The sequence below is a fragment of the Anguilla rostrata genome, chromosome 13 (assembly GCF_018555375.3).
Source record: "Anguilla rostrata isolate EN2019 chromosome 13, ASM1855537v3, whole genome shotgun sequence".
NCBI classification, from domain to species: Eukaryota; Metazoa; Chordata; class Actinopteri; order Anguilliformes; family Anguillidae; genus Anguilla; species Anguilla rostrata.
In genome coordinates, this window is record NC_057945.1 from 38,542,989 (window position 1) to 38,551,535 (window position 8,547).

Sequence of the window (8,547 nt, forward strand, 5' to 3'; positions counted from 1 at the left end):
CTTCCCTGGCCACCGCACCGCAGTCCCTCTCCCACGCTGCGCCTCCCTCGAAACGCTGCGCCTCCCTCAAAATGCTGTGCCTCCTTCCGAATGTTGCGCCTCCCTCCAAACGCTGCACCTCACTGTCCAAACGCTACGCCTCCCTCCAAACGCTGCACCTCTCTCTCCAAATGCTGCACCTCCCTCCAAACGCTGCACCTCCCTCCAAACGCTGTACCTCTCTCTCCAAATGCTGCACCTCTCCCTCCAAACACTGCACCTCTCACTCCAAACGCTGCGCCTCCTTCCATCGCTGCGCCTCTCCCTCCAAATGCTGAGCCTCTCTCCAAACACTGCGCCTCCCTCTCCAAACACTGTGCCTCCCTCCAAACCCTGCCCATCTCAATCCAAACACTGCGCCTCTCTCTCTAAACATTGCACCTCTCTCTCCAAACGCTGCACCTCTCTCTCCAAACACTGCACCTCTCTCTCCAAACACTGCGCCTCTCTACCCAAACACTGCGCCTCACTCTCCAAACACCGCGCCTCCCTCCAAACCCTGCCCATCTCAATCCAAACACTGTGCCTCTCTCTCCAGACGCTGCGCCTCCCTCTCCAAACGCTGCACCTCTCTTTCCAAACACTGCGCCTCTCTCTCCAAACGCTGCACCTCTCTTTCCAAACACTGCGCCTCCCTCTCCAAACACTGCGCCTCCTTCCAAACGCTGCCGGGGAGCTGCTAAGCAGCCCCATCTAGGCCTGCATAATTCCCACGCGTAAGCAGGACAGTATACTGCCACCATCAGCACGTTTATCACCGCTATGTAATGCTTTTAATATACCGGTAAATAAGCTTCTTTCCCCTCCCAGTGTGGAGCGCACATAATGCTTCCAGATTAATACACACTGCATAAAGGCATTAATCACACTGGGCACACAGACCCTTTCACTTTGGGTGCTGTGCTTAGTTTATACCATTTCATGATGACACTGTATATTACAAAATTGTGTATATCTGCAGGAGCGCACGGAGTACCCGGAGTAAACCCACGTGAACACGGGGAGGACATGCAAACTCCACGCAGAGGGGATCCGGTTGGACCCGGATTCAAACCCAGAACCTCCTTCTTGCGAGGCAACAGTGCTAACCACTATGGCCAGGCACGGTGGCATAGTGGTTAGCACTGTCTCCCCGTGTAAGCGTGGGTTTACTCCGGGTACTCCGATTTCCTCCCACACTCAAAGACTTGCATGTTAGGTGCGCTCCTGCAGTTGCCCTTGACCAAGGCACTGGCCTCAGAACTGGAGTTGGTCCCCAGGCGCTGCACTGCGGCTGCCCACTGCTCCTAAGTAACTAGGATGGGTCAAATGCAGAGGAAAAATTACCCCACGGGGTTCAATAAAAAGTATATCTTATATCTTATGCCACCGTGCCTGCCCCCACCATGCCCGCCCAATGCAAGCGTTTCAAGAAGCTGACTTCCAGAACTTAAACTGAACTTAACCTCAGCATTTTAACATCAGTGTTTTAACAAATTTGCTTCACATGTTAAAGCCCGAGAATTAAAGAGATTTGTGGCTGAAAGGGAGAATGAAACGGGATAAATCGCTTCATTTATAGCGAAACACACTATGGGATGGGGGGCGTCTCTGTGACAGCCAGCCTATGTGCAAAATAGCTCACTAGCTTGCTTTGGTTGCAAGCTAACGTCTGGAATTTTGGGGACAGTCTCGGCTTTTAACCGTTTATTTAAAAAAAAAATTTTTTTTTAGGTTGTGAATTATATTTTCAAGTTATTATTTTTTCCAACGGAGTCAACATTTTCAGCAAATCTGATTAAATCTCTTTGTTGACTTCATTTAAATAAATCTCTCACTGGGTCGTCCTCAGACGAGGCCTCCAGCGGCGTTTAATTTAGAAAACGTCATGGCCTAAGCTGTTAACTTATCAACCATTTTTTAGGATAGTTTAAATGTTATAAACTACTAAACGCTGCATATTTTTGGTTATTTTACTTTGAACTTTAAACGAATTTCAATTAGGAAAAAGAAAAGTGCGCACATTTTTCACTGTTATCAAATGTAATCACAGGGCACTGTTTCGTCTTTTGGTGTGCATCTTTGCTGTGGTTCGTCAACATGTCTGGATGATTTCAGAGCAGGAAAACAGCACTGCAATCTGATGGCAGAAAACACAAGACCCTCCTCTGCGCGGTTTAATTCTTCGAGTCACAATAAATTTCAACTGCACATGAGGGGGTGTCATAAGTCTATTAAAAGAGATGCACTGTCTGAATCCTGGACAGATCACAAATGCTAATCATCTGTCCCGCTCTGGTAATATTGTGGAAACTGTCATCGGAGTATCACAATCTGAATTAATACATTTCATTGAGAATGCATGGCTAATTTAATATACTATGATCTTTATATTGATAAATGTCATGGAAGCGTATGCTTGCTATAGCAGATATAGATAAATAAAACAAGTTTAACTCCAGTTTTATTTCACTGGCTTCACTGGATTGAATAATTTTTGACTGTATGTAATTATCCATTAATTATCTGGATTTAACGTAATTATCTGTTAAATTCCATTTAAAAATGCTACAGCAACATTTACAAACAGCTAAGGGTATGTTGAACACACACAGACACACACACAATTCAAACTAATATTTAAGGCTGCAATTATGTTTTTGAAAGTTGTGGCAAAGTTGTCATAAAACCAGTCAGTAATGACGCACGCTATGGGAATGAAGCATTAACCACCCGTAAGGAACTCCATGCTTCAGGAAAAAATAATTCTCATGAATAATGCAAAATGTTTTTTCCCGCCCCGCGCCGTGCCTCAGAAAAAAACTGAGCCTGTTAGCGTTTCAGTGGGGCTGTGAAACATTTAGATTGTGACCTCAGCCGCTGTGCTTAACAGTTCACTTCCACTGTTGTGCTTCCTTCATAGGCCCGCCATCTTTGGTAATTTGACTCAAAACCCTAAAATGGGCTTTGAGTGAAATAAATAAATAAATAAGAACTTCTTATGGGAATCCGGGGAGATGAATGAGATTTCTCCTACGTGTGTGCTTACCATGGCACACTTTACCAGACATCTATACCGGTTATTTTATTTGATAAGATGAGATCGATAGTCACCGTTAGAGATGAGGGTTTATGTTCCCTGCTATCGCCCATTTCCTAAACAATTATTTTTAATAACAATGCGCATTTGTTTAATTTTTGTAAAAAAATGTAATTTCCACAGTGCAGACCAAAATGGGAAACGGATGAGGATGAGCTTGGCAGCCACTCACGGTCAGAATTTGAGAATTTGCCATCGGATGAGAAGCAACATGACTCAATTTCACGATCCATCAAGCAGGCCGCCTTCCTCCAAGACGTGTTTCCCCAAATGTGGGTAAAGTGGAGCGGAGGGTTCCCCCGAGGAGCTCTCCAGACTGCGGGGTTTTTAACAGCCCTGAGTTTCCCTACTCGTAAACCACCCATAAAAACTCAAATCTAATGTACCCTCGACCTTCCGCAAAAATTGTGATCCATGTCCCCCCCCCCGTCTCCCAATGACGCTGTATCATTTGAGCATTACGAAAATGGGGGAGGCGGTTTTTAGAGGGCGGCACTCTGAAAAGGACGAGCCCATCGCTCAGGACACCAGCTGAGTAATCGCGTTAAAGCCCCCTGGGTTCCGAGCATCGACAACTCCATGACCCCCCCCACCCCCCAACCCCCCCACCAGCCCACTGTGCTGCCATTACGCTGGTGATTAAGGAAACACTTCGCCGATTAAAAATATATATATAAATATATTTCCAGTGTCTGCTGGGTCGCCACTGGCCACACGCAGTCACGGTGATCTGTCAGAGAGGCTCCGCACTCTTTCTGTTTTTCGACAGAATTACGCCCCCCGAGGGCCCGGTTTCGGCATCAGTCTGGTTCCCCCTCCCTGTGGATGGGCGCGACGCGACACCTCTTCAGCTACAGCATGTGGTGGGACGGTTCCATCCTCCCAAAACTGTGCATCGTGCCCCTGGCTGGTTAGTCTCGAGATTAATTTAGGTGCCTCCCTTAATTTAATTGTAATTTAATTCGCTGTTAAGATCTCTTGCTTATGGTGAGCCTCACTGTCCAGTACGTACAGTCATTCTTTTTTTAACTGAAATGAATGCTACACTGACCCCACTGAGATCCACCCGTCCTACTGAATACATGCATATCTCAGTTGCTGAAGAAAGAAATAACACCCACTAATGGATGGACCGTTGGGCCTTGTGCAGGTAGGGGATATTTCAACACTACCTGAAATAACAACCAAATCATTATCTAGAAAATAGGTGCTACTGTTATTCCTGTCTATTGATGGAAAACAAGAAATTACTATTGAGAACAAGGACAGAAGATGAGATAATCACTGTGGGTATAAGTTTGGCGACCCAAAAGGAAGTACCAGGTTGCTTCAAGCATGCCGTTTACCTGTCAGCCCCTGACTTACAGACTCTGAGCAAGATACTATCAGCTCACTGCAAAGGGTTTTTGTATTTATGACATGTATTATACCTGATCAACCTGCTTCATTATACCTAAGCTGAAATGGCTCGTGATGATGTGGCCTAAGTAATTGTGCCGCCAGTGTGTCCAGTTAGGAGCTTCAGGGCTGCTGAAACTGATGATGTTTGTTTCGCTGGCAAATAGCTGTCAAACCAGATCAATTCACTCTTAACTGCTAAAGGGACCAAAACCCATGTTGTTTCAGTGAAATGATGCCCAAGGTGTCGAAGGCCTTTCTGTCAATCTAAGCAAGATTGCAGACTGGGGGGGGGGGGGGGTATGGTTGTGGTGGTGCTGTAGATAGTGATTGTGGACCTATTTAGTGCCCCCCCCCCCAACCCGGACTGACGGTAATCCATCCGGCCCTGGGTGGATTATAACATTGTTCTCAAACCTTTGTTGAGGGCACTTGAAAAACATTCTGGGACATATCTGTTCAAAATATTTAGTGTATGTCTGTGCTACAAAAAGGTCCAGGGTGAGATTGTTGCACACCGGTACTGCATTCTGCATTCTGTGCTTTTTTAAACTGTTATGCAACTTGATGTTTCAGAGTTGTAGTTTCAGAATGTTTGTCTTAACACTAAAAAAAGATCCTGATTGCAGCATAGCTAAAATTAATGGAAGAACTGGTTGTGTGGTCCCTGTCACTCACAGAAAAAACAGTGAGAGATGACCTTCAGCTGGTACATTCGTCAATTCACCTGCACCTTTATAACCTGCACCATGCAAGGGTTATAACCCCCCACCCCCCTGCCACCCCCCCAAAAAATTATAATAAATCCTCATTGAGAACCATCCCCATTCTGTATGTTCATGCATACATTAGGTAATCCCAGAACAGTACACACCTATGCAGAAGGGACACAGCTGGAAAACTCAATTCCTGTCCCTCAAACCACCCTATCCTGTTTCTACACTTACAATTCTACTCTGTGCTGTCTCCATGCAATACTTCACATTGAAGAAAAAGACTGCATGCATTATAAATACAAATGTATCAGACAATTACTGTCTATTATATTTCTCATCATGAGATACAGTCACTTTGAAAACTGAAACTATTATTATTTTCCTTCTGACCGTAGCGGAATGTTGCAGACAGCTAAGGTAGCCCCCTTGGAGTGCCACTAAAAATGAGCATGACCACAGTTACACACAGGACAGCAACATGCATCCCAGACATAGAAACTACATCTTACCGTGCGCAAAAGACGTCCTTCCCAGGAAAAAAAAAAATATTAATGACAGGACGGGTTGCGAAATACTTATAAGTCCCTGCGGGACACTTTTAGAGACTCTTTAAAAACAGGGAGGGAGGGGGGAACAATCTGCACTTGAGGATAATTCAGCGCTATTCTCTTCTAATCCCTCTTCTTCTTTTTCTTCTTCTTCTTCTTCTTCTCAGCCTTTCTTTTTCTTATTCCAAGGTATGCAGGTCTTCTTCCTTCACACGCAGAGGGTCTCCAGAGCGCAGACCCTGGGTTGGAGCGCGAGCAGCAGTAGCGCGAGCAGTAGCACGAGCAGCGGCGTGTACAGTACGTCAGGAGGAGGACGGGCGTGCGTTCTGTGCACTCGGGTGCACTGCGGCTCTCGTCCCACCAGCTCTTCCTGTGTTATTTTATTAATGTGTTTCCCGGTGCTGCGACCTCATTGGCCGAGCTGCTGTTCAATAAAAAATAAAAAAACACAGGGTCCTCGTTTTTAATTGGGAGGGGAGTCCTGTTTCATAGCAGAATCTGGATTTCTACATTAGCTATTCCCTGCCCCCCAAAGGTTTTTTTTTTTTTTTTTTTTTTGGGGGGGGGGTGACTTAAGTGCTTGTGCTGAAGAATGCTGAGCTTTGCAGATTGAAGAAAGAGAAAGAGAAGCAGGGGGTGGGGGTGGGGAGGTTAGAAAGAGGGAGAGAGACAGAGAGAGGGAGTGATGAGGGAGGGAGAGAGAGAGAGAGAGAGAGAGGAGAGGCAGGAAGACAGAGAGGGAAGGAGTGAGAGCAAGAGGGAGGGAGAGAGGGAAAGATTGAAAGAGAGGGGAAAATATCGAGGGAGAGAGAATGATTGAGGGAAGAAGAAAGGAAGAGAGAGAGGGAAAGATTGAGGGAGGAAGCGAGAGAGGAAAATATTCAGGGAGGGATACAGAGAGAGGGGGAGAGAGAGGGAGGATGAGAGAGGGAAGATCGAGAGAGGGAGACAGAGAGAGGGGGAGAGAGATAGAGGGGGAAAGATTGAGAGAGGGAGACAGAGAGAGGGAGAGAGTGAGGGAAGCAGACAGAGAGGGGGAGAGAAAGAGGGGAAAAGATTGAGGGAGAGAGAGAGAGAGAGGGAAAGATTGAGGGAGGAACACAGAGAAAGGGGGAGAGAGAGAGAGGGAAAGATTGAGGGAGATAGACAGAGAGAGGGGGAGAGAGAGAGGGAAAGATTGAGGGAGGGAGGGAGACAGAGAGAGAGAGGGAAAGATTGAGGGAGGGAGGGAGACAGAGAGAGAGGGAGAGAGAGCGATCGAAGAGGAGGCAGATCAATGAAGCAGCTGTAGAGTCAGAGTGTGCGGTGCATTGCAGGGGGGGAGGGAAGCAGGCCAGAGGCTCTCCTCGCCTGAACCAGTCAGCAGCTCTGCAGCACTGCGGCACTGCAGGCAGAGAACGGCCCGCTGAGCCGCCGCGCTCAGAGCCAGGCTACCGCTAACCCGCCACGCTCAGAGCCAGGCTACCGCTAACCCCCCGCGCTCAGAGCCAGGCTACCGCTAACCCCCCGCGCTCAGAGCCAGGCTACCGCTAACCCGCCGCGCTCTGAGCCAGGCTACCGCTAACCCCCCGCGCTCAGAGCCAGGCTACCGCTAACCCCGCTCAGAGCCAGCTACCGCACCGCCAGCTACCGCTAACCCGCCGCGCTCTGAGCCAGGCTACCGCTAACCCGCCGCGCTCAGAGCCAGGCTACCGCTAACCCGCCGCGCTCTGAGCCAGGCTACCGCTAACCCCCCGCGCTCAGAGCCAGGCTACCGCTAACCCGCCACGCTCAGAGCCAGGCTACCGCTAACCCCCCGTGCTCAGACCCAGGCTACCGCTAACCCGCCGCGCTCTGAGCCAGGCTACCGATAACCCCGCGCTCAGAGCCAGGCTACCGCTAACCCCCCGCGCTCAGAGCCAGGCTACCGCTAACCCCCCGCGCTCTGAGCCAGGCTACCGCTAACCCGCCGCGCTCTGAGCCAGGCTACCGCTAACCCGCCGCGCTCTGAGCCAGGCTACCGCTAACCCCCGCGCTCTGAGCCAGGCTACCGCTAACCCGCCGCGCTCTGAGCCAGGCTACCGCTAACCCGCCGTGCTCTGAGCCAGGCTACCGCTAACCCGCCGTGCTCTGAGCCAGGCTACCGCTAACTCGCCGCGCTCTGAGCCAGGCTACCGCTGACCCGCCGCGCTCAGAGCCACGCTACCGCTAACACCGCCACGCTCAGAGCCAGGCTACCGCTAACTCGCCACACTCTTGGCCGGGCTAGCGCTAACCCGCCGCGCTCAGAGCCAGGCTACCGCACGGGCTGCTAACCCGCCAGGCTACTGCACGGAACATAAGTTCTCATGTTTGCAACCTATTATTCTATCAATCAACTGTGTTAAACAGGGAAGTATGTCCTTGCTTGTATTTGTTATGCGACACCTGCATTTGGAACGTGTTTTAAGCACACAAAATGGGGAAGGAATGCCTCCACATTTCTATGTCTGTGTCCACTTCATTCAAGTGCCAGGAAGATGGGTATTCTGAAGTCCCCTGCCAGTACCAACATTAGGATTACCTCACATCCAGGCTGGGGGCCAAACCCTTGTGGACTATGGCCACGAGCCAAACTCCTCTTCAGAGTGACCCAGCAGCAGACTGTTCCAGGGCCAGCACATCAGCTCTGTTTAAAGAAAAACTACCAGACCTAAACAATGCCAGCTCTCCGCTTTTGACTCATTTCTGATTCACGCTGCAATACAGACAGCCGTGACACAAAAGGGTATTTAAAACTGTACAGGCT

At 49.0% G+C, this 8,547-nt stretch overlaps 1 protein-coding gene across 2 annotated transcripts in view; it reads right to left on the reverse strand.

The window, feature by feature from the left end:
* LOC135238621 (synaptotagmin-2-like) overlaps positions 1-6,139 on the reverse strand; it is a 64,549-nt gene extending 58,410 nt beyond the window's left edge. The window contains exon 1 of one of the 2 annotated variants that reach the window (XM_064306729.1): positions 5,742-6,139. The gene's annotated coding sequence lies outside the window, so the exon portion shown is untranslated. The remainder of the gene's footprint in view (positions 1-5,741) is intronic. The other variant, XM_064306726.1, reaches the window with a different exon arrangement.
* Positions 6,140-8,547: the final 2,408 nt, after the last annotated feature.